The 27,437-nt window shown below is 40.6% G+C and overlaps 1 protein-coding gene and 1 long non-coding RNA gene across 9 annotated transcripts in view; one reads left to right on the top strand and one right to left on the bottom strand.

The window, feature by feature from the left end:
- The window catches only part of LOC107226460 (leucine-rich repeat-containing protein 15), a 120,104-nt gene extending 93,580 nt beyond the window's left edge, over window positions 1-26,524 (bottom strand). For 5 of the 7 annotated variants that reach the window (XR_006904783.1, XM_046742366.1, XM_046742364.1 and 2 more), the window contains exon 1: window positions 26,060-26,524. The gene's annotated coding sequence lies outside the window, so the exon portion shown is untranslated. Of the gene's footprint in view, window positions 1-14,032; window positions 14,048-25,034; window positions 25,082-26,059 lie in introns of those variants that run through there. The other 2 variants (XM_046742367.1, XM_046742368.1) reach the window with 2 other exon arrangements.
- The window catches only part of LOC124294845, a 123,814-nt gene that overhangs the window by 79,539 nt on the left and 16,838 nt on the right, over window positions 1-27,437 (top strand). For both annotated transcript variants that reach the window (XR_006904791.1, XR_006904790.1), the window contains one exon: window positions 238-370. This is a non-coding gene — a long non-coding RNA (uncharacterized LOC124294845). The remainder of the gene's footprint in view (window positions 1-237; window positions 371-27,437) is intronic.

The following is a 27,437-nucleotide window of genomic DNA, read 5'->3' as shown; positions in this document are numbered from 1 at the left end:
CAGTTGCCTCGTAAGTTCTTCGTTATAATGTGACAGAGATATTAACTTGACGCTAAAATACGAGACGAAAGTCTCCCGCACCTGCTTTTATGAGAATTGTTTTTTTTTTTTTTTCTATTTTTTGTTACAGTCATCGATCGTACGCATTTATGTCCTAAAGTTTGGTAATTTTTGATTTAACGCGTCGATTTTATTTCTGAATCAGTGTTTTTTTTTTTTTTTTTTTGTTTCACGTAGGATGAAAACTGGGAAAGAATATTATGTGGAAACGAGAATTATGCCGACGGTGAATCAGCCGCGGTTGAAAGGTCGATTCCCAGTAAAGGAAAAAGAAGAAGAACAAAAAGAAGAAGATTACGAAGCGTCAAAGGTAAGAGACAAAAATTATAAATACGCATCGAAATAAGGTAAATGAATGAATTAACGAGCCGGATAAATAACCGCACGAAATGAAATAAAAATCCCTTTGATATGATTCTTTCCTCGAGCGACTCGGGCCGAGAGCCTTAGGCGCGTAGCTTTGAAAAGTATCCTCGAGATAACCTCGAAGCTCCGTCAGAGAACTCGCTTTAATCCTTTGATATACGAAAGCGAGTCGTCGAGATCCGACTTTTTGCCCTCGGCACGACGGCGCATCCATTGCCAGTCGCCGATATGAATTCACTGGCTTTTTGCGGCCAGCTTTCCTCCCTCCCTCCCTCCCTTCCTCCCTTGCCGCTTCGAATTTCTCCCGAGGAGACGACCAAGTCGGAACTCGGATCCGAATCCACGCGGCGCGTGTCGTCCCACACCGCCATTTTCTACCGCCACACATCTATCTTTGAATCTATGATTCTCCAGGCGAGATTTGGTCCATCGTCCACCTCGGGATAAGCCTTTCTGAGCCTTTGAGCCTCGCCGAGATTTGTGCATCCGCCCGTATTACCTACGTACACCTACCGCCGTTCAAGATCATTCTCGGGACACGTCGAAGTGTAGGTATACCCACGGTGTGAAAACCCGCTTCTTCCAATACCCTTCGAATTAAACGACCAGGTTCATTCATACTCCTTTTTTTCTTCTCTCTGTGACGTCTTTGAATTTTGCAAGGATCGGACACAGAGTCGTTTCATTGGGTTCCCATGGAATCATTTTTTTTCGACGGTTGCGGCGAGGGTTGATTTTATTCTCCGAAAAATCTGCCAAACACAGGACTGCTCAAGCTGTACGTAATGCGCGGCTGTAAATATTCGTTTTAATCGGTTTGCCTAGCCATGAATTGAGGTTCTACATTGCTGTGACTGGCAATAAAGCAAAGAAACGGGTTTTTGGTTATAATTTCGATTAATTGTAATCACAAAAAATATTTTCACAACTCTTTAAAAGTGCAGTATATTGTACAGTTTTGTACAAGGTATGATTATTCTGTAGAATCTAGGTAAAGACCAGATTATTCGTATTATACGAAATTCATTTATTGATAAGATAAAAAATACTATCTCGTATGAAATCATCTCTGTACAATATCAAATTATCCTTATTTTTATATCGGGATGACGAAAATAATTACTACGAAAATTGGAAATTCTAAACATGTTGTTGAAAATATTGAATAATTTTTAAGGAATTGTTTATCGAGGAAACGTAAGATTCGATGGAATAAACTCTAACTGACAGTGTAGGTTTTTCAAAGCAACGACAGATTTGGCGAGATTGTAAAGTAAAATGTCGTTTAAGCGGTATTTTTTTGCCACCTGTACGAGAATAAGAAAAAAAAGAAAGTCCGACACGTAAATCTGTATGAAAAAATCTCTCTCCCAATGCAGCATATTACTCAGAGTTTTCTCCGGAAGGACATTTCTACTGAGTTTAACTTACTTTCGTTAATTTTCGCTACATACGTTTGATCAGGCTGCGTTTTAGCCTATCTTTGTACCACGGAAAAAAAATCGACGAAAATAACAAGCTGAAAAATGAGGTCAATTCATCTGAGAGATAATTTTGTCAGATAAAATTATCCAGACAACTTACAACAAGATGATAGATGATGTCAATTCATCTCAGAGACGATTTAATCGGATAGAATAATTCAAATAACGTACAACAACGAGTCGAAAGATGAGGTTAATTCATCCAACAACAATATCGGACAAAATTATCCAGACAACGTACAACACTGACAATATCCACGGAATCTCGTGACCCCAAAAACTTTCCCCTCAGCTACTACGAGGCGGGTTTAGCCTGCAAGACTTTGGCACAACCCAAAGGGGTGGTCGGAGGATGGGACATCCCCCCCCTACTCCAGTCGGGTAGACAAAGTCGATTTTGATTATCTGCCCGAAAGAGGCCTTGGACGGGCGATAAGAAGAGGGGTGGACGCAGACAGACGCCGACGTCAGGCGTCGTCGCTTTGTCTCGTGTTGCAGTGTTCCGTTTAGCTTCGCGGTAAGTATTGTTGCAGGTTAGCCAAGGGCCGAAGTCCGTAGGAATCAGTGCTCGAATCACGTTTTCGATTGACCGTTCCTCCGCGCTATTCAATGAGCTATTTTACTCGGGGGGAAGACGGGACTTAAGCGCGATCACGATTGGCCGAAGGCCGAAGTGCCTCGAGCCCGATTCGTCACTGGAACTCCGTTTCACCCTCCGGCTCTTCTTCCTTTTCACCATCCAACTCACGTCTAACGCCTGTCTGCCACCCCTGAGACTGCAGGTTTGTTTCCGTTGTTAAGTCGCCCGTCCAACTTTCGCTGGTAGTCGGTACCTTACACCTTATACCTTATACCTGCGATTCAGGGGGGGCAGGGAACGTCTTATAAACTCTCCTCGGAGGATTGCTCGGACACTCGTTGAGATTGATGGGAAAAATGAAGGCGAAGATTTATGGACCGTGTTCCAAGGTCGAGGCAGGATGGCGTGCGATGACGTTGGTCTGCGTCACGGTGGGCCGGGTCTCTTGGATACATCCGTCGGAAGTCACTCGGGATGTTTTAATGATTGTCAAGGACGGAACGTGCCGTGTTCCTTTTTGTCGAGGGGTGCTCCGAGTCACGTACGGAAGTATCGAATAACTCGTAGAAAAAGAAGTGACCGGTTGGTAGCTCCGTGGAGAATCAACGAATTGCATTACCGGAGTCCGTCCGTCCCTCCGTTGCGTCCTTTTTCTTCGTAAATAATGCATCACGAGGCGTTCATTCGTTCATTCGATCAATCGATCCCGCGTGTGTCTCTCTATCGAGAGAGAGAGAGAGACGAGACCCAGAGAAGAAGTCCTAGTCGCGAAGGGGTCGGCAAAAATGATCAAAGAAAATGGCCAATCTGCAAATTGCTGGTCCTGCCGAAGGCGGGGGAATCTCCTGGCAAATCCTGCCGATCGAGACCTACGAATCGCTGATAATGAAGGTAGCTTCTCGGTATAATGCTCCTCTAGCTAACGCTGTACCGACCCGTCTCACATTTCGAAATTTCAAGCACGTCCCGGACGTTTCCAGGCTACTTCAGAGGCGGCGGCGTCGCGACGCTTGTCCATGGGTTCTCCTAAATATGCCGCCTGATTGGTCGAGGCGTCCACGTCGATTGGCCCCCGTATCGAGTTTCCCTTGCACCAGCTTGGAAAATCTTCTCCGATAAGTATAATACAGCCGTGCGCCGTTATCCCTGATCCTTTGGTTCTCCAATCACGTAACGATCTCATATCTTTATACGGGTATACGTATATATATATATATATATATACCTGTACCTGTACCAACTTATTTCACACGCTGAGCGAAGAATGAGGCAAGAAATATAGGAAACAAAAAGGAGAGAAAAAGGATTGTCAGAAAATATAAAGGATCGCAAGGAGCAGGTGAGAAAAAGGTTCCTGATGATACAACTGTTACCAATGGTCGTTTATATTTTTAACTTCAAACCGAATTTCAATCTATCAAATCATCTATATTTCACTTGCGGAACAAGCTAGTTGTGATTAATTAAATTCATCTTCGTTTGGTTTGTAAAATAAAATTTTATTCGATAGATTGAATTTTTCATTATACAATTTAGGTTACGTTTTTCGGATAATTTGAGTGATTTTTTTTTTTTCTTGGTAAGTAGAGAAACGATAAATTAACTGGTAAAATTTACAATTCAGCATGTGATTTCGTTGAGTGTTTATTTATTTATTTTTTTTTCTTTTACGTTCACATTAAACAAACTCCGATGAGTACGGAAATGTTCGTTCGACTTTTCGCTCAAATCTGTGAGCTGAAGTTTGCATCTTCTGAAACTTTGGGGTTTCTCGTCAAGTCACTTGGGCGAAGTTTAATTCTACCCCAGAGCTTGTGAGCTGATGTATAAAGTACGGACAAAAAATACGAGGTCTCACAATAAGATTACATTACATAATATAACCTTAACTTATAAACGACACTATATACAGGTTCATAGGTACATATATATGTATAATATGTATATACAAATGTATATGTATACGGATACTTCTAGTTAACGACAGTTAAGTACACGCGGCTAATTGAGAGTCAAAAACCTGTTGATTACCGGGCGAGGCAATACGGGCAAAAAGTTCGGCAGCAACGATGACGCGACGAGGAGAGTTTGAAACTTTAAACGACGTTATTCAGATATAATTCGTCTCGGTTGAACGGCGTTTAACTAAACTCCGCTCTCGATTACGTCTGACTGCCAATTTGCCAGTGAATTCAGGGACACATGCTAAGGCGTAGCAGGAACCGTTTTTTTTCAATTCCTCGAATTTCAAATTTCCCGCGTCTTTTTTGCACGCGCCTCTGCACGTTCGCACTTTTTATTTATCACCTCTCTTTATCTCACGGAGTTGAAAAATTGAGCGTGAAAAATCGGGATCGACTCAACGAGTTATTTTGATTAATTGGTACGTCGCTTTTGCAGCGAGGGATTCTCGGAGAATCGATAATTTCGATCGAACATTCATTCAGCCATCAGACCGCCCAGAGATCTCGACAATTCTGTACGTACGAATCCGCATTTTTCTCTCCCTTCTGTTGAAAAAAAAAAAAAACCGAGGAGCAAGTGAGAGACAGAGACAAAAATACTGCCGGTCAATTGCCACAGCGTTGGAATTTTTTGTTAGATGAAATAAATTTGGTTACCAACGATACTTCGAAGTAATGTTTCGACCTCGTCTTTGGTGAATCGAATGACATTTCTTTCTCTACATTTGATCGCGACATTTGGTAAATTCAATAAATCCTTTCACTGTGTAGATATTTTATCGTAATATTACGATATTGCGATCCTTGTCGAACAGCCAACGAGATTTTATTTTCTCCTAAAAAATTCGTCGTTCGAACTGATCGGTATCGGTGGTGAAATAAGTTTTCGACGAAGCTTACTCGATCTGATCACCTTTCGAACAACGCGTCAATTTTCGTCCTCCAATCCATACAACCCTCGTTGCGAACTTGAATCATGATCTATTCATCGTCCAGCCGTATACCCGAGGAGCAAAATCAGAAAGAGAAGGAAGGCGAAGGGGAAGCAGAAGAGACCGGATGACGGTCCATTCAGTCGGTTCGCCGACCGCCGCGGGGCGACAAGGACTCGAAGCTTCGCCGATTCTGGAGCTTCGTCTTTCTTCCTGGAAGTACTCAGCCATTGTTTAAGCCCATTACGGTATGTTCCTCGCGGTAAACCACTCGCCATTCGCTTCGCCTTAGGCCAGGATGCCCTTGCCAAGCTGAAGTTAGCAGACAAACGTGTTAAAGTTTTTTTTTTGGAAATATAAAAATGCAGTTGAAATATACTCTCATAATTAGGGCCCGGATTAATATGCAAATACATAGTTTTTATTTGAAACATTTTCACTCCGTATTTGGTTTTCTATATAAAGTTCGCGATGCTTGGATCAAGAAAATGCAGTTGCTGTTTTCCATAGTTTCGTTTTTCAAGTCGATATTGTATGTACATATTTTGCGATTTTTAATACACATTTGTCCGGGCGCTACTCATAATTCTATAAACGTAGAGATCGGTGGTTTAAGGTATTTCACAAAATTTGAATCTTCGTTCTTCGCTGCCTCTTAAAGCGCGTCAATATTCATCGCTCTTCGCTGCCTATTATCGATCAATGATCCGATTTGTCTTCGCAACCCGCATACGAATTAGCCAATAAATCAAATCGGTCATCTCGTTGTTTATTCAAGAGCAACCATCGTCCTAACAGTTTCTTCATTTCAATGCAGTGATAGAGAAGGAAACATTGATATTCTCACTGTAATTACACATTAACGCCGGTAGTGTTTATAACAAAGTTGTTCACGCGTGTATGAACCCAGAGGAAGTCGGAAACGTCATCATCAGCCTCTGGGGGACTCGTGAGAATCCAACATCCATCACTCGGTAACAGCGGAAATGTTTTCGTGGACGCGAACACGGCAATTTTGCGAAACAACTCGCGGACCCGCGTCCTTCCTAATTGGAGAGCGCCACGATGTCCCGGAGGAGGGCTCCTAAATCGCTTGGAAATGGATGGTCACGATCCCTGTCCGTCCTCCTCTCCTCTTCCTCCTATCTCCACCTTCTCTCATTCGTGTGTCGACACAGGCACGCGCAATCCCGCACTAGGCATCCTCCTCCTTCTCATTCTCCAGACTTCCCCATCCTCAAACTCGAATCCACTAATTATAGTTTCCAGCCAATTGACTTGGATGAGTAGCACTACGTCTATCAGCCCTCCGTTATACAGGTGAAATCCTGCATTCGCGTTTACGCGTCGGAATTATTTCTTACAAGAATTTTCGCGTGTTGGTATAACTATATACGTATATATGGGTGTACAAATTAATGGAAAGAACGTGAAATCGTTTCATCCGTATCGGTGTGTGTGTTTCTTTTTACAACGACCGAGCGTGTTGTGAATTTTTGCTAATTAATTCGGCGCTAATGGGTGCACTCGTCTGATTGTTCTTGTTCTAACCACAATTAGGTACTTACAATTTTGAAATTCTCGCTTTGCCATGCTCCTCGGTGAGTTGGAATTTCATTTGTGATGTTATTAAGCCCTTGCCGAGTATGTGGATCGATGGTTTGAATGAATTTTCAACATTATAACTTGTTAGGAGAAAGGATTAGCTCTCCGGAAAACCTGGTTAATTAAACTTAATTAAGGGAACACCTTTGCGCCACTGTTGCGTGAGAGAGTTTTCAATTTCCTACTTCCGTCGGGAAAGAGAGAGAGAGAGAGAGAAAATGACAGAGAGGGTAGAAAGAAGGCGGATACCGCTGCTGCACGTATATATATATATAAAATTATATATATATATCTGACTATCCTATCCTACCTCAACGAACTTTGCCGGCTGGCTAACCTAGAGATGTACGTGTAGCTACGTGACCCTGATAAGCCAATCGAATTAACAACGCGAGAGAAAAGTAATCGGAAGCTACTGCAGTCTTTGTATAGCTGCCTCCAGCAGTGGAAATTAAATGCAATTAAATTAAATTAAATTAAGTGAGAGAATTTTGCAGTAAGTGCTGAAAGAGTTTCAAGTGTTTACTTTTATTTTTTATGTTTTTTTATTTGAATGATCGACTGCAGTGCTTTTAGAGAGGATGAGTTTCCTTCCGGGATTCCGTAACGAATGAACGAATGATTCGCGACGACTTATAGCTGCAACGTCAGAGGGATAGACGGATAGAATGAAATAAACGGTGTGAAATTATCGAATCAGTTTTATGTCCAGGATTTGCCGGGAAAATTTCAATTACAGAGATTTGAATTTACGACCCAGATATACTTACACGACCAAATGTAACGTATTGTATAACCCCAGGGTATCGATATTACATTTCGTTTTGCATCATCGCCCCCGTGAATCAGGGATGAGCTTTGAATTATTCATTATTCAATTATCATCGGACTGTAGGATGTTACCAGGCATGTGTTCGATTCTCTAAATTCCATCTCTGGCATGTTTTTTCCTCCTCTCCATTCGTTTCCCGTCGTCGTCTTCGAGCAATCAGAGAAAATTAATATTATATCGTAGAGTTTTTAAATGGGAGGAAAAAACGCCTTCGGAACTCAAGCTCTTGTTGCTGCTGCACAGTTCCATCGTCAGCGAACCGTTAAACGAATTCGTTTCCGAACCGTGTGTAGAACGAGCTGTTGGTAAATTGATCTTGGTACATCACGCGCCTGCAGATAGAATTTACACAGTTACAAACGTTAACAGAGCGGTTATGTGATGGAACTTTTTTTTCACGCCTTCGTCCAATTTAGATTTCACGAAGAATGCGGAAGAGCGATTTTTCACGCCACCTTCCTCGAGTATTCATTGCAACCTCGTAGAAAAAGCTCTGCTTTCGAAAGAGGCGAATTACAGCTTCGTAGCTCAGAGTGATTCCGGAGCCTCGACAAAGATCGATAAATTTCTTGCATTCTTGACTAGGAAAATAAAGAAATTCTCGAATAACGATAAGATACATAAAAAAACCAAGAAACCGCGAGCAATGAATTTTTTTTATATTCTCTTCCTTACTCACGATTCTCAATTCTTTGTCATATTTGCAACTGTAAAGCAAGTATCTCCTTCATCTATCCTTCAACCAGAAGTGCGATTGGTCTGTCCTGATTATTAGCGTTAATAATCTCGGCAATTAATACAATGTGTTCGGAAAATCGTAAGAATAATCGCTATTATCCGACATGCTGCACTCGTTGCACGAAGATGGTAACGCCTGATTAACGTAAGGCTGTGAAAAGCGGTTGTATTGTTCATACAGAGTCTCGTGAGAATCTTAATTGTTTTATTAAATTAATTGGACGATTAATTCGGATCCGTTCTTTTCCGTTTCTAGGAAACCTGCAACGTAACGTGTGAGAAGAATTCATTCGTTGAAATAAAAATAATTAACGTCGTGTGCTGTGGTTAGTTTTTTCTCTCACGGAAGCTTTCATATTAATTTGATTGCTTTGCTTCTTTGCTTTTCCCTTACGTTTTTTCTCCTTCTTCTTCTTCGTTTTTCTTTCTTTCAATCCTTATACTTTCTCATTCCCGCGCACTCGCCCTAGCCGACTATAATAACCATACCGGCATAGACTCTTTCCCGTAGGTGCTATCGAGCTCGTTTTCTATATATGTATATGTGAAATGTATGATCATTACGTCGTAAAGTGTGCGCAGTAATTTGATTTTGTAATTGCACCGAGTCGAATTTCCTTCACTGAGAATTCAATTTTTCTCTCGGGCATTTCATTCGTATGGTTTTTATTTTGACAATCAGTTTATTCTTTCATATTATTTTTGCATTTTGTAACAGGTATGATAACGAACATTTAAAATCTGTTTGACAATTGACACATCGTGTTGGATTTTTCTTCTTCTTTTTCTTCACCGCCTGGCAATTCAAGCGGAGAATCAAACTTTCTTAACTTTCTTGATTAGTCGTGCAATATTGTTAAAAAAAAAAAAATTAAAAAAGTATGCTTCAGTGCTACTGCAACGAATAGACTCCATCGCGAGGTACCGACGACGACCCGACCGATGACGCGGTGACGTATAACGAGATAGACTGAAGGAAGAAAAAAGCGTGGAAGAAAATAAGCTAGAAGACTCAGGAAGGAGGAGAGGAGAAAAAGTGATAATAATAAATAAAAATGGAAGTGTTCACGGAGAGAAAGGAGACACGCAACCCGTCGATACCATCCCGCTCCCGTAGTTTCGCATCCCTCGGGAACCATGGTGTCGATATACGTGTATATATATATATATATACGCGTATACCCTATACCGTAGTCTTGTGAGAGAACACGAGGAAACGATGGAATTGATTCACCGAGGCTATAGAATATCCCCGAGACAAGGTAATGAAAAAAACAGGATCCTATATATATAGAGCTTTGATTTTCTGCAGGATTTAAAGAAAAAGGAGCGCAGGATTGAAAAAAAAAAATAAATCTTTCACGCAATCAATATCTCGCGTCTCGTTCTGGTCTTTCTTGTTCCACTATTTTTCTTCTTATTTGTGGATTCCTACTTCGAATTAACGGTAGAATCATTCTCCAGGATAGGCTTCGAGGAATGAGGAAAAGAAAAAGAAGTAGAAATGCAATGAAACCACAACAGGTGTAAAGTAGTTACCAGCCCAGCTCGTTTCAGGAATGATTTTTCTCGTTCCTGATCGCGATGACGACGCGTTGTCGAGAACTGCAGTAAAAAGGGGAAAGAAGGTATATTTTCTATAACAAAGAAGGGGGGTAACGGCGAAGGGTGAATTATACCCATGCGATATGAGGCCCCTTCACGCCCCGTGAAAGGCGGCATTGGCAGGGGTGAAGCGGTGATCTTGTCAAGTATATAAATGCGGTTTCATTTGCGATAACGGCAATCGATGTTGCCGCTGATATAGGGGAAGAAGAGGGAGAGAGGGAGAGAGGGAGAGAAAGCAGGTCCCGCGACCCGGAAGAATATCTTCCCCCGTTGCTCTCCTTTGTCACTGCAGGAATAAAATACAGTGGGGGAGGAAATATTATGCTTGAAGAGGGGGGAAAGCGAGAAAAAAAAATACCTATGTAGTATACGCACATATTTGTATCGCATAACCGGGGGAGGTTGATGATGCGCGTGAAGAGGGGGGACAATATTTTTTAGCCTTATCCTACAAGGCTGCGTACAACGAATTTCGGTAAAATACGGAAGCTGGAGGTCCTATTAACAATCTCGCAACCCCCTCATTTGTCCAGCAGTCCCTTAAATCCGCGAATTTGCGTAGAAATATATTACCCAACCTTTTTCACACCTCTTGCTACATTGTAAACGAAAGAAAATTATAACAATTATTTCGATACCTACTCTGTGGTCGGTTTATGGTGATTAAGGAGAGGAATTTTAATCCTCGTCGCAAGAAGTGGTATTCTTATAACTCCTGTATTATATGAAAGATAGTGGATTATTCATTATTTTATCCGAAAGGATAAATATAATTTTTTCTGAATAATGAATACAATGTTTTAATTTATTGCACTCGAAACGATTAACGATTGAAATATCCGCGTAATTAACACGATCAGGGAATCGTGTAAAATTTTTTTCGATTATTTCTTCCCTTCGCAATTCCAAGCGCAAAATTTATTTCCGACGGAACTACGGAAGTAGCTCGTTAACTGCCATGGATGCAATATAACGAAGATAGATAGATATAGATATATGTTATATGTATACGTATATACGTATATACGTGTAGAAGGAACGCAGAGGAGTAACTAATATAGGTGCCTGCTGTATAAGTTATGTATGGAGTTACACGGGCATGTATGTACATACATCACTGAAATACACCTTCGCTGAAATGTGCAAAGTAACCTCACTCAAAGTTTGTACTAGCCACATACCTACCGACCTAAACTACCTAGGTAGCGAGATGATTTATACGGTGTTAGATGCCGAGGTCGCGAAACAGCAAAAGTCCAGGATCTTGTTGAGATTCAGCAAAGCGAAAACGAGTGCGGCAAAATAATTTTCTTTGCGAAATCAAGAGTGCCAAAATCAAGGAAACACTCGCAATTTTAGATTCTCCTCGAATGAACACGTAAAAAAGAGAAGAAAAAAAAAAAAATTTCTGCAAAGCTCAGCAGAGAATTAATTATGATAGATTGAAAGGAAAGAGGAAGGAGAAAGAAACGATGTAATAGAAAAGAAGATGGCAAAACATGATGAAACTTTCGCAAGTTTGATGTACACAAAATTATTTTTTGCAATACGTTTAAATTTCATTCGCGTTCGATATATTTTCAAATAGAAATTAATACGGTGAATATCGTCTTTCGTGAAAGGCGTTAGGAAGAAAGGAGGAGCAAAGAAACAAAGGAAAGCGAGTTTTAAAGAGGGGCTGGAAAAAGATTAAAAAATTTTTGAAATTCATCCGCTACGAAATGAAAAATTGACAAACCCATGTATGCATGCATATGATATATGGTACATTCCTGGAGATATATCGAGGCGCGATTTATTCGTGGATTAAGAGCGACACGTGTATAATATATATGTATAATGCTTGACCATCTCTTTCTCTTCTGTTTAGAACGCGCATCTAGGTATAAGCTTTTGTTTGTCCATTGAAATTTCAAACCATAGTGACAGGGCTTGCACGTGACGATGAATTACGATCGGATGAAAACATCCATTTATTAGAGTCCTTTTCTAATTCTCTTTTATACGCGAATAGCGAGAATAGCGCTGCGAAGCTTTCTCCAACATTACGAGAGCACCGTTTTTCAGGCGTACTTGGGCGCGTGGAAAAATCTGACCCGATTTAAGACTCAAGGAAAGTATACGGGCAGGTCTAACATCTTCTCAAGAAAAATCGCCAAAAAAGCAATCCTTCCACTTGACAAATTTATGCCAGCACAGCTCTCAAGCTCTCCTCTGAACTTTACGGTTAAATGATTTCTTCTTCATGCGGTGGATATCACCGGGCTCGACGGAACTGGGACGAAAATAACGCGGGTATATGTCTATAAACGAAAACTTATCGCTGCGGGATCTCACCTATATACCTATATAGCTTTAATATATACATATCTATATTATATGTATATGTTATATGTGTAATAAGCGATGAAAATTGAAAGTTGAAATCGGTGAATGACCACGAACGTTTGAAATAACGTAGAAGGATGAGCGGAGAGAAAATGATAGAATTAAACTAACCGATAATAAACTTCGCCTCGTCGTGAACATAAATATGACGTATATATGTAGACGAATCTGCATCGAGATCGAGCTTAATGATTATCTTGTACTCGATGTGTTAATCTCGCAACATCATCGCCCTAAATAGCTATACACTCCTATAACGGTCTACATTGTAATTATGATTCTGATCGCGGTGATGATGATTTAAAGAACCGTAATTCCGTGTAACATTTGTCGAAAAGAAGTCAATCAGGCTAAAATAAAATTTTCAACGGCTGAATACTCCAAATTTTTTCATGAAAATTGTATAAAGTATAATTCAAATATCGTTCAATTATATGCTTACAGTTTGAATAAATTAATTCTTTCATTATACTTGAAAAAAAAATTTTTAAAAATGTTTTCTTTCCCTTTCGATCCCATGTAACTCCTTGACTAAAACTGATTAGATTTTGGATGTAATCAGTCCGGCTGTTTTTCAGTTACTCTTTTAACGTTGAAACAAAAAATTATGCTGCCTCGAGAATGGATTAACAGAATTTCGATGATTCTGGTCTCAGCAATTTTTCTTAGTTACAAAAAAAAAAAAAAATAAATAAATAAATAAATTGTCACTAGAAAATGTTTTACGGACTCTAAACGCATCCCAGCAGCAAGTTTTCTCAAGCTCTTCTCATCAAGGTCAGTGAAGTTGACCACTTGTTAAACTGAAAAATGTGCGGCTCCGCAAAAGCTGCGGAGCTTTAAGCTCCTTTTGAAGAGGACGGTCCGATTGTGGGGTAGTCGGCATATCGCAACGAAATGGCTCAGAGGTCAGGATACCGTTTCAGAGGGACCGGGATCGAGTCACGCCGGGAAATGCGCCTTCGGCTGTAGTTCACCACTCTCGTTCTACGGTCTGTGCAGGTGCCTCCTCGATAACTGTGACCTGAGTACCTACGTATATACTTACCGAATTGCTTCGGAGTGTTACAGACCTCGTGATTTTCCCGGAAAATTTACACGATTTTCCATTTCGCCCGCTGCGCCTGATCCGTCATTTTGAGTTTCGCGGTTTTAACCTCGTATTTAAATCGAGTCCAGTTCGAAGTCCCCGAGAAGTATAAAAAATGTATTCAATAGTACCGAGCTTCTGATTTCGATGCATTATTTCAAATTTGTGATTCACGCAGTGTATAATATACGCTAAGAATGACTAAAAATAATCGATTTTCGGTTAAATCGAATGCTTTTTCTCCGATTGATCGGGTACAATAGATTATTTTTGAAACTTGTTTAATCGACCGACTCGATCGTGATTTTTTTTACTCCTATCAACGACGCAATACAATATCAACTTATGTGATTCAAGTATCAATTATTATCATTGTCTTACTCACCAAGTATCCGTTTGATATAATAAGTGAAAGATGAATCAATATTTCTACCTGAAATTGAAGAATATTTTTAATGAAACTATAAATTATCAAAATACTTTTCCGCTATTGAGACTATATACTGAAATTCACAAAATTTGGCTTTCAAATGCACCGTTTCGCAAAAAAAAAAAAAACAGTCAGACAATTCAACCCAGTCATGTTCGATTATTTTTTTGGATTCGATTAATCGATGCATCGATTATAGTTATTCTTAGCCAAGCGGCCATCGCTAATATACGCCAGTACGGAATTAGGGATGACGATGCGAAAAGTTTCGAGCATCGGAAATTCGTCATGCGGCAAATTCGGAAACCCTTCCTTCGCGCCCCATTTCTACTTCCATTTGTTTGAATTTTTTCTCAGCTTATACCAGGGACGGACATCTGTTACCGGGGTGTTCTCGACGTTAAACGCACCCTTAAAGGGGAGGCCCTGATCCCGTAATACGAAAGGCATAATATTTATCGGAATCGCATCTCTGCAATACCCTCAACGTGATCCTTCAGTTTCGAATTCCAGTCTTTAAGCTCGTTTTCAAAACAAAAAACAATCCGCTGGTATAAAACACCTCGGAGAAGCATCGACGTGGAAATTTGGACCGATTCTCCTTCCGTTTTTTCCGCACCCTTTTTTTCCCGGAGACAGAACAGACCGGAGGTCTAGCTTACATTTTGCTTCGAGAGGCAAAATAAAAGATTCATGAGCGGAAAAAAATTGGCGAGATATTCGGTAAGATTTATTAATTCAAACCTATACAAGATTATTTCATTTCGTTTTCTAATTCCATTGAAATCATACGCATTATCATTCAGACTTAGGATTGGCTTTGATTGGAAGTTCTTTTTTGTTTGTGGAAATTAAACTCACCCTCCGTCGGACAAATCGAAAAACTTTTCACTGGCTGTGATTAAAAATTTTCCATATCGCCCCGCAGAGCTTGTCACCTGATTCCATCTGTCTATTACTAGTTTCAACTAGTTTTTTTCTCATTCCCGCACTGTTAAAAATTTTTGCATAAAACTTCTTACACTGTATTTGAAGTTTTATTCGGATGCGGAACAATGATATCACCGTAAATTTACTGTTTATTCAATTTACCAATACAATAAATTTACCACGCAATTTAGTAAATTCAAATCACTTTCTTCTCTTTTTCCTATAAATTTTCGTCAAATCAAAAATTTTCATTGTAAATTTAAGACAAATACATAGCGATTTACGTCTCTCACCGAATTTCTCAATTTTCAACCTGATTTCCTAAATTAACAACTCTTTTGATCAGTAAATTTGTAGTAAATTCAGAATAACTTCTAACAGTGAGGAGTGAACCTTTTCGGAGCGAAGTCTCTTCGTTTGTATAATCAGACTTGATAACGAAGAATCGCGAACCGCGCGTGGCGAGCGATTCAATGCAATTTCCGCATTATGTACTGTTGCTGGATTTCTTGTGTAGGTATGACGAGATAGAGCCGCAAGATTGCAGGAAGGCGAAAACCGTTACACGTCTAATCGAATCCCCGGCGTGTAGGCGTCCGGCGGATGTGTGGGTTGTTGGTAACGGAAGAGCTACAGCGACGCGTGAAACGTTGTTTTTATTTATTTATTTTTTTGTCTCCCTCCCTCTCTCTCTCTCTCTCTCTCTTTCTCTCTTTCTCTCAAGTCCAGCGCTCATACATGGGTTTGTTATCTTGGGCATCAGCCGCGTGTTTCCGTCCCTGAGTTTCGGGCCTTTTCAGCTTGACCACGCGGCTCTCGCCCCTCGGAAGCAAAAACCAATTTGAAATGTAGGCATCCCATCTGCGCCAAACGGCTCCGCCATTATATCCCGTGGCTCGTATATTGGCTGCACACTTGCAGGAGTTCTGCATGCAGGAAACCTCTTCGAGATTAGAATTAACGGCGCAAATATCGTTCGTTTTCGCCGATGGGCGGACAGGCGGGTGAACAGATGGTCAGAGATCAACGGCGTGTTCTTTACCTCCGCACCCTTATTTCTTATTTCTTTTCAATTTCTTCGTCTTCTTCTTCTCCCTTTTGGCAAAAGGGTCGCAGGGTTCCTACCTCGACCTTGAAAGTCTGAACCAATCCGAGGCATGAATCTTTGATAGAAACTTGCTTGAACGAACCCGAAGTTTACGCGATTCTCGTCCCTTGGAAGAGTTCGATTGTCTTTGAGAATCTTGGGGTGGAAAGTGGAGGGAAGTGGAACGACTCACTGGCTTCAGGGGTGCGTGGTTACAGAACCGCGGGCAATATTCGGGGATGGGAGTATAAAATGACGGTTGTATAAAAAGCTCGTAAATTTATCGAATTTCGTATCGTAAAACGGACGCCCTCCCTCCCTGTTGCTTGTGCTTTCCTTGTTGTTTGTTTCTTGAAGGATCAGTCGTCGATTACAATCGTTTAAAAATCACAAGTTATATTTCATTTCAACCGGTAAAATTGCCCAGCCCTTTAATTTCCGTTCATGTTCGAGAAACTTCTTTTTTTTTTCAAAAGATTACACAGCTGCGCATTGGAAATTTAGCTCTTTTTCCCGCTACCTTTTTTACCAATTCTTTTCTGCGGTTCGGGATTTTTCTACTATTCTACGTGATTTTCCCCGGGCTTGTTGTTCTTATTGTTGAGACGTTGGGAACTACGACGGGGAATCTGAAACGCACGAATTCCTCCGGTATTCCTCTGTCTGTATACACAAGGATACGAGGCCGCCAAACCGAATCGCGACCCTTTACACATTGGAGACACGTCACCTTTTTTTTCTATCCATGTGTTCGCTCCGTCGGAGACATATATTTGATTCATTCCACCTCGAAGTAATTCACCGCTTATATTGTATGAAAATTAAGACAGAAAGTATTGGACCGAATCTTTTATTCACGCGAAGTGAAATTAAAAACTTTTGATCTTGATTATCAGAACTGATTTCGTTTAGATAATTTTTTCCAGTTTTAGACAACATTATTTAAATAATTGAATTCAGCCGAATCGACTTCACTTTTCATCCTTTGTCCAATCATTCTTTCTTCGCACTGTTCAGTAAGATAATTATAAATGAAACGAAACGAATTTCAGGAACATCTTCGCGGTGTTTCTGAAACGGTGAGATTCTTGAAGGTTCAATCACTCACGGTGAAAAACACTTTCCAGATTATCGATTTAATTTCTCGTCCATTAACTACGAACGTTGGTAAATGGTTTGAACTTGAAAGCTGACGGATACGCGCCCTCTGCAATTTTCATCTCGATTTAAGAAAACACAGTGCACGGATGAATGAACTCGGTGAAAAATTTTCTTCCGTCGGAATGAATTCATCTCGCACATGCAAAGATATAATCCGTGTCTCCAGAACGGTGAAAATCTTTGCGTATCTTGTATGTACGTATACGAATTACTGGAACAGCTTTTTGCGGGGGTTGAAAGCGTGGTTTTCCATTAGCGGTTGTCCGCTTCGTTTCACCAATTTTCCCGCTAATTCTTCCCTCGTTCTTTTCACCAAACACTCGTTTCCCCGCAGCTCCTTGGACTCGTTTGCCTGTTTACAGACGCTCTTCTCTATAGAAATTCGATACGGGCATTCTCGCCCCATCCTACGCACCTAATGTTCGAGGACCCATTGTGGTATCCTATTTTCATCATTTCATTTTTCCCCGACGCGTATAACCGCCGGAACCACTTCGTCCCGTATGGCGAACCCAAACGAATTCAGAGATCCTTATACCCGACCTTGATTTATTCCCCCGACCTCAACCGAATTTTCGGGATTCCGTGGCTATGATTCAACGATGAGAATTTAAAAAAATAATCACCCACAAAGTGTACTCCTTTCTCGTTGCCTTCCGTGTCTTCTTTCATTCCATTTACATTCGATACTTACATATCTTAATGGCAAACAATAGAAGTGGGACGGTTGATAAACCTTCGGAGGCTAAACGAAAAAAAGATAAAACTTCAATCACCTCTCAAGCTGTCCGATAGATGGAAAGGGAAGGGTAGATTTTTCATGAGTATACATTATCTTATAACCTATCGTTGTTCCTTTTTTTTTTTTATTCTTTTCACATTCAACCTTGTCGAGTGCCTAGTGTTCCTACACCTGATACTCTGCAGCTGGATTGGCGAGGTTGGAAAGTAATATATCGCGTTGCGTGACGTTAATTATCAATTGATTTTCCCCATTCTCCATAACTATACCTATATACCCTGGTGGAATTCAATCTTTCACGTCGACGGCGTGTGGCCTTAACGCTTGTTATTACTCATAAGATCAACATATTTTCAGAAGAGGTGAATTTTGTACCAGCGTGTAATTTCTCACGAGCTGCAGGCTAGTCGTAAGCAAACATTTATGTATTAACCGCCCAGGAAGGATCGGAATTTACGTATTTTCCAATGAATTCCTTGTTAATTACTGATATTTAAAAAAAAAAAAAAAAAAATCAGAAAAAAGAAGCAACGAAACGCTTTCGTCCGCTGTATAATAAGACTCTGTGCAAAGATCGATTAATTTGAATAAGTTATTACCAAACCGGGCAGCAGCTTTCAGGGTGAAAGGTTATTAAATTTCAAAGCACAAGCGACTACCTAAGAAACTATGCCTACGTATAGATACAACGTGCAGTTTAATCCAACGAGGAAGACTTTCAAATTACGAACTACCCCGAAGAAGCTTGTATTACAATATCTACATCCAGACTCATCCCGACTTCCGGCTTCCGGAGAATCATCGCAGAAATCATCTGGGCAACGAAGTTCAGCTACCGATTATCGGTGTATATTACAAAGTGACGCGTTGCAAGTTTGATCCCACCGCGTTTATTTTTTTCCTTTCTTCATTCCTTTCTTTTTTTTATCGAATCACGACTGAGGATTTTCTCCGCAGCCTCGGTTCAAATTGATCTTTTAGCTGATCGAGAACCGCGTTCGTCCCGTTGGTTTATTACACTAGGTTCGTTTGCCAACGCGGCGTCGACTACGATTTTAATATATACAAATCCCCGCTCTCAATTGCGTGCTCACTGACATTTGAACTCCCAACCGCTGTGCCAGCTGTTCCTGATCACGTAGGTCGGTGATTGATCGAGCCGAAAACCGATCTCTTTTGATCACTCTCCTCGGTCGGTCCAGACTTGAAACGAACCGATAGCACGCGCGAGCTTTCACCTAAAGCGTCTCGTTCGCGTCTTTATCTACAAATTTCTATCGAATTGGTATGGCATAAGTAATAAAACGTGTCAAAAACGTGCCAATTTCGACAAACAATAGTAATAACAAAGTGAAGCTTGCGTTGTTGTGCAGTGCGTTGATCGAATCAAAACCAAGCTGCTGTTCTCTGCTTAAGCCATAAGAATCGGATTGTCCGATTTTCGTGACTTTTTCTTCTCTTCTGCTGGGAGACTGAGACGAGATTGAAAACCTACTACAAGCCACAAGGTAGATCATACCTACAAATTTAACCTGCTAACCCACTGGCGTTATGAATTATATCATACACCGTGTGGGAAAAGCTCTCGCCGTGAACTTGTCACATGATACGAATATTTCTCACCTCCGGGGTGAAGGTTCCTCGCTCCATTCGTCTTTCCTTTTTTCTATATCTCCTTGTATACTTCTCACTTTTTCTTCATTTTTATTCTTCCGTTTTCTACACGCACACTTTTATTCGAGGGTGCGTGGCATACACGAACCCTCTTGCATGCTGCATATATAGCAGACGAGGCAACTTTACACATGCGAACGCCAATATCCTCTGGCAGATTTACAGCCTCTTTATTTTTTGTTAAATTGCTGTTTTTTAAAGATCGCTGCGGATATTGCACAGCAGAAAATTACCACAACATATTACACACGGTTCTTGGATAACATAAAACCTACAGAACGATTCAACACACGCTGTTAAGAATTTTTCAGATTGAATATGAATTTAAAAAACTACAAATTCATATCCTTGAATCGGAAAGAGTGTGAAATTTTTATGTTTCTTCTGAAAATTTCCCTCTCTTTCCGATTCCGGCACCAAAAAATGGGGCTTCCCATTTGAATCCAAGGTCACCGTTAAATCCCTCTTTGAAAATGACCCAAGATTTAATCTCGTTAATTTTTTTTTTTCCGTCGAATCCCTCGAGATTTCTAGGGGATTTCCATGATTTTTCTTCACCACGTACGTCACTCTATAGATCACTCGATGCTTTTACACACAATTAGATACGTATATTGACGATACGACGAATTTAAAGGTGAAATAATTGAACGAGTAGGCGTAGCGGGTTTTTAAACGTTACAAGCATAACCTGCTCCTGGACATCAATCACCCTATCAGATTTATATCTGCCGACCTACCCCCATACCAAGGGGGTTGTTCGTATTGCAGGTATAGAAACGAAGGCGTCGTTTTGTACCTGCTGTGACCAGCGCTCACGCTACACTTGCCATAACCCTGCACACAGACGGTCGTAAATCCTTACCGCGAGATTTCACTCCCTGCAAAATTCACTCCTTGTTCCTTCCAATCGTTACACCCATGCCACGCTATGCGCGCGCCTTTCTTCCGTCGTTACCTGCACCTGAATCCACATCCTCGTCATTTTCCCCGCAATGCATTCTACCGATCTTGTTATTCTTTTCATTTTCGGATCGTCGTCGGCGTTCACTCGAATATCGAGGGCTCGCTGCACGCGGATATTTACCTTTGTCAACATTGACTTTACCCGATTATGTCCGATTTGTGTGTTCAGGCTTCTCGTGGCCTCACACCTGGCAGAGCTTCGGTGTATCCCAATCGATTTTAGACGATTCATTAATCTTCTTCCATTTCATTTCTAATCCCTCGTCTTATTTTTTTAATATTCAATTTTGATTTTCCTTTCGCTATGCTTATGACCTCACTTCGAGCGATCCAAAACCTATTCCAGGTTATTCCGATCGAAATGCTGAAGGATTCGGGCTACAGATCCCATTGAAAAAACCGGTCCCCAGCTCGTGGGCAAGCATCACATTTATACGAACGTATGCGAGTGGCCAACGCATAATATCAATTTTAATCTCCGGTTCGTATAATCAGAGTGCGGCGACGGCCGGCCAAAAGCAGTGTGTATATCACCGACTCGAACACCGTTATTCACACGCAGGATCACCGTCCGCCTACGCATTAGTGATTTATTATCACGGTAAGAACTGATTGTGAGACTCGTTATTAATTGACCTTGGCTAATCTAGCACGCGGCAATCACCGCCACTGTATCGTTACGCTCCTTTTTTCCCTTCTCTCTGCTTAATAGAACGTTGTTTGAAATTTATTTTCTGCGTTAAAAGTAATTTTTCTTTTTTGCTCGATTTGTCGTAGGAGAACAGTCAAAAATAAAACATGGCAAATCAGAGGTCAAATTGAAACGTCGAATCTCGCGAAGTCGATCAAATCGCGGACGATCTTCTGGATTCTTGAATAACAAACAAAAAACAGAAAAACCAAACAAAAAAAAAAACACATTGCAAAACTCGACTGATCCAGCCGAGTTATTTATACGATATATTCGACTTTCAAGAGATCGCGCATAATCCGTAAATCGTATTAGATTTTTTCCGCCTTGACGATCCGCCTGCTCAAAGGAAGAACCAAAAATAGCGGTGGCTGCGTAGGTGTAAAAATATCCGCAAGGAAGAGAGATGAGCGTGTATTAAGTGATCCAGACGTGAATGAGTAGCGGGTTGTACAAGGTACCGGAAAGAAGAACCGCGCTTCTCCAAAGTCACTAATGTCCGGAGAGTGGCAGGGAGGGGGTGTACATATGACCTCCAAAAGTGCACTTCGGGGTGCGATAAGACCTCAAAGTAGGAAAGTTTTGAGGTGGTGCACGACTGCGGCCGCGAGGGTGGAGGCACCCTTAGTTACCTTATTACGGTTTGCCTTAACGAAATTACTTTGGAGTAAAATGAAGATGCGGAGGAGAGAGAGTGAGAAGAACAATCAAAATATAAAGCGAGATAGAGAGGGATGGAGAGGGAGAGAGAAGAAATTGGAACAAGAAAATTTCTCCCCTTTTGCGTGTACACCCTGCGTACGATCTGAAATTTGATTTATTTTTATCATCAAAACAATTGAATATAAAAAAAAAAAAAAAGAAACGGATATTCTCACCGTATCTTTTTAATGGGGGGAAAATTGCTCCGGCCGCTTTTCAAGATTTTTCTTCAATCTTTGCGTATGCCTGAAAACGAGGAGCATAAATCTCAGCATTGCTTCTGGTTTTTTTTTTTTTCTTTTTTTTCATTTCTTATCTCGGAGCTCGTGTGCCTACTGTTTTTAAATAACGAATACGTGCGTAACCGTGATTCGTGAATTATTCAGACCGATGACTCCAACCAAGCGATAAATATAATTCTTTACATGGTATATCGCCAGTCTGATACCACCTTATATTCATTGAATCTGACCGCCGAGTCTGAGAGAAAAGTTTTCCGAGAGGGCGCCTCGCGGATTGCTGAATTTTTTATGGCAAACCACTTCGCGGTGGTTCAAGATCGGAATTGAAGAGTTCTTTTCTTAACGAATCTATACCCGTGCAACGCTTTTCGCTCGTCGGGTATATACCGCTGTAGCAGAAGAATGATATGGAATGGGAAAATGAATATAAAGATGCAAGACATGGAGACGGAGAGGAAAAAGATTGGGAAATGCAGAAAAGAACAAAAAAAAATTATGACAATTCTGGAGAAAAAATAAGCGAAACATCGAAGGGAAAGAAAAACGCGTCGACGCGTAATAAACCGGATCTCTCTCTCTCTCTCTCTCTCTCTCTCTCTCTCTCTCTCTCTCTCTCTCTCTCTCTCTCTCTCTCTCTCTCTCTTTAACCCCCGTAAGTCATGCTTCGGCATTGCGGCGCTGCTATTTATATATTCCTATAGGCGTAGGAATACCGAATCACGGTATTCTTTGGTAAAGCTTCAAACGAAAGCTTCTCGCCTATTATACGGCATAATAAATTCATCCGTCGTTCTCTAAATAGCAGCTCGAGGCAAGTATCTGTTTATGTATTTAAATTTCCCAGCGCCCCCTTGTTTCATTGAGTATTTTTGGCTCGAACGTCGTCACATTCGCATGATTTTCAATTTTCAGCGATTCAAAAATCATTCAGCCTAATCGACTTCAACCCGAAATAATAATTTGAACCCTTGAATCATTCGCATATTTAATTTAAATTATTATTCCCCTCAAAAACTTTTATAAAACATATATTAAACAATATATACCTAAACTTTTGTTCATCCGTATCAAAAGAGCTGCACATCTACTCGTATTGTAAAAATTTTCCGCGTCTCCGATAAAGTTTTTATTCGCTTTGCTCACATATCGGTATAACAATATATATATATATACGTACGGTGAAACAAGTGTAGGTATAACGTACCGGCACAATTGAACCGGGCTTCCAATCATCGATATTCTCTACGTTTCCAGTCATAGTATCTATGTAAAATGTACATAGTGCTGAACATACTGGAAGGAAAGCAAGGCAAAAAAAAAAGAAGAAATTAAAAAAAACCATTAAAAAAAAAAATCGAACCATGCGGCAACACAAAGACACGAGGCATTGTGCCCATATACAGGTTACGAAATTGAAACGAGTTCAATCGGTTTATTTTTTTATACTTCCATTTTTTTTTCACATCTATCCTTTCGCATCTGTACGTACGTGTATGTTTTTTTTTTTTTTTTTTTCTTGCCATTCGAATAAATGTCTATAATCGCGTTTCGTCCGTTAGGAATTTTTTCAACGATCAGTGCCAGTCAAAAAATTTTTCAACCAGACAGGCAGAAAGCAGGGATTTTAATTTCCGATTCGAACGCACGGTGTGACAATTTTTCATTCCACATTATCTTTGTCAATGTGCTTACAAACACACACACACACATATTTCCGCGCGTCGAAGCTCGTTAATCTTACATTTATGCAGTTATTTCCGCGGGTCGTCCCGATTTAACGCCCGAGTTTACTCGATCAAATTGCTATTTGCTTGACCAATCAGCTTCCGTGCTTACTGTTTGCCCTGTGTAAATGTGTTTGTAAAATATCCAATGTATTATTTATCCCCGCAGGTTTGTAGTGTCGAGTTAATTCTCTCTCCGCTCCATATTTTCTGCCCACAATGTTTTATCGCATGCGGTACAGCCCGTACAATACGATTGTCTAAAAATGACTGAAACTATTTTAACCGTTGAAAAGAAGAACGGAATATCCCGGTTAAAAAGAAAAAAAAAAAAAAATTAACAACGAATTGTTACCTTCCGGCTTTTGATCCGCAAGCTCGAAACTCCAGGCGGGCTGTCAATTTGTCAATTTCTGCTAAAACCTCGAGTTGTAACAGAACGGAGTAAACGTCATTCGATATTTGACGAACTCTGTTTTGCAAATAGGCGCTAGCATCGTGCGAAAATTACATCTTCTCCCACGAGTTCGCCTTTAGCATTCACACCCCGCGTGATATTCGGCGATCGGAAAATCGTCGCTCGACAGATTTCCGTCAATTTCGCACGAATGTTTCCCTCGAATAACTTGCTGACGTTGCGGATTATTTGCGGATACATGATTTTCCTCGTCCATCTGCAATGCTGTCGTCTCTGGACTTTCCCACAAAATTCTGTGTCCCTTTACACGCTTCCTCTTGTTCTTCTTCGCGTTCTTCTCTCACGTTTCACCGTTGAACGAGAGAGAAGACTGTGGTTTTATCATTGTCCAAACGCGAGGCTACCGGTGGAGATCGGTACAATGTGATCTCCGATAATAATCACCCGTCGGGAACACAATACCCTTAAGTGGCTTCTGTTGCCAGTCGAAGGAAGTTGCGTATCGTATCTGTATAGGTATGTATACGCCTTCGTCGACGCGGGAGAGAAAGCAAAATGATATGAAATCAATTGACAGGCCAATTAAAAATCCATCAAACATCTCTCTAATTGTCTCTTACCTTTCCAGGCTTCTCGATCACGGTTCAGAAGTCAATTATCAGTGAAAAACACTGGCGGTAAATCGTTACTAATTCTTCTCACCGTCCGATTGTCAAATTCCTTATTTTCTGTTTGCGAATATCGTGGAATTGGACGAATTTTACGCTTACTAAGAACGTGGTAGAAACGTATAGATCGTTTTCTCCCTCGTTCTATAGGACCTAGTGCCAGTCCTCGTACTCTTATACACGTATAAATAAATATACGTTTGTTGTATAATTCAACCCGTTGAAGATACCGATCTCTGGGTGGAATAATTGAACGACAGCCGCATGCCGGCAGAAAACCATTTTCTGACTCACAATTGTATAACCCGGGACACGCGGATATTAAGGAAAATATTAGCAATGGAAATGAAATTTGATAAGCCTCGCCCAGCTTCACCCTCTTTTGGATAATAATTTTTTCAAAGTCCCCGCCGCTTTCTTTTTTCTATTATTTGCTCTACTTTTTTTTTCATCGTAAGTCTTAGGAGACTCGAGCCTCTTTGTATAAAAACGAATAATGTAGTTCGCACAACCGCGGTGAATTAATATCACTTCCTACATAGCTGCTTATTATACCGATGCGGGAACAAATGGACGTTTAATTTTGAAACGAGCCCCCGTGACAGTTTGCGTTGAAATTTTGTAATTTCGCGCTGGTCTTCCTCATCTTTGCAAAGCGCCTTAGCTATGCAAATTCTTCGCTGTCAGCATAGTTGTAAAACTATAATTTTCTTTCGAGGATGAAAAATTATATTTATAATTAAATTCAAACAGGTCAAAGATGTGTGCTGGGAATAATTTTTAAGCAGTGATTTGTATTTCTATTTTTTTTTTTTTTTTAATTTTAAATCGGGTGCTATAATCGGGTTAGAATAAATATCAGTATAACAGCTGTTTATGAAAAATGTAAAAATAAAATGGCACGTATTTCATACCAAGGGAAACGTAATGAAACTACACAGAGGTGAAATTTATCAACGTTTCATCCAGCTACTCACATCTTAATCGTAATGACAGCGACGTGATGATAATCCCAAATTACGTACGCATATATACATCGTGTAATACACATACATATGTATAAAAATACACAAATTAAATAAATCCAATGCGCAGCTGCTTCGGGGCTTCTTGGCGAACGAATCAAGGAAAATTAAAATTGCAAACACAGAACCGCGGTACGTCAGGCACTTGCGTAACTCTCGTGAGTTTTATAATGTGCACGTTATTATACATGCATGAATCACGTGTGCGTGCACACATTCATACTGTACACATGCATAAATATGTACAAAAGTACACACGTATGCATCTGTTAAAACACAACGCGGATAAATTTCTCTCACTGCACTGCGTTACGCGTATCATACATGTGGGTATGTATCGTTATTTATACATATACGTATGATTGTATCGTATATATACGATAGTCGTGGCGCTTTAACCCGCGATGCGAAACACGCGGCGGTCGCAAAGGGACTGGCGAGTAGCCGTCGCGACGTCGAACCACCGACCACCTCCGCCTTTCCGACGCCCCCACCGTTCCTCTTTTTCTATATCATGCTTCGCGGGTACCTGTTACATTTACTTCAATGCCCGAGATTCAAGTTCATCGTCCACGCGAGAGGTGTCGAAGTGTCGAAGAAATACTCACCGTTTGCATTTACGTCATTTCCAAGTTCTTATCAGAACTTTTCTTATTTTTTAGTTTTCTTTTATCGGTAGCGAAGATGAGAATCGCTGGAAGACTCGTCTCGATTTCGGTCGAAGAACACATCGAGAGGATTGCTATTTTTTGTCTGGAAAGTTTAAAACGACTTTGGGGTATTGGAAATTCATTAGAGAAGCGTCGGGTGCGAACAGATTCAGTGGAGATTTATCGAAAATCGTGAAGATTATAAGCAATTTTTGAAAGTTTAATTTACTGGGTCATATTTTCAGACCAAAGTTATAATGGTGGCTTGAAAAGTTCCACGCAATATCTCGATTTAAATTACTTGATTTTTTTCATAATCAAACTTCATGAGTAGTGTCGCGAAACGAGAACTCGAAAAACTTTAGTGCTGTGAAATTTTGGCACATTTGCAGATTTCAGTGCTCGCATTGTCGGAATTTGCAACTTGAATGATAATTAATCAGACTCGTAATATTTTTGGAACATTTACAATTGTCAACCCGCATGAAGCGCGGCTGTTTTTTGCGAACCCAACGAGATTCGAATCGATTTGATTGGTGCCAAAATAGCGATGAGCTGGACTTGCGTCATGCGTACGTGAAAGATACGCTGTACGAATGAGAATGCACGCACGTTTCACGCGTATAAATATGCATGTGTGGCGGAATTTGCGCACCAAGCAAGAAGTTTCAACGATGATT

Source organism: Neodiprion lecontei, chromosome 5 (assembly GCF_021901455.1).
Source record: "Neodiprion lecontei isolate iyNeoLeco1 chromosome 5, iyNeoLeco1.1, whole genome shotgun sequence".
NCBI classification, from domain to species: domain Eukaryota; kingdom Metazoa; phylum Arthropoda; class Insecta; order Hymenoptera; family Diprionidae; genus Neodiprion; species Neodiprion lecontei.
This window is presented reverse-complemented; position numbering and strand designations above follow the sequence as displayed.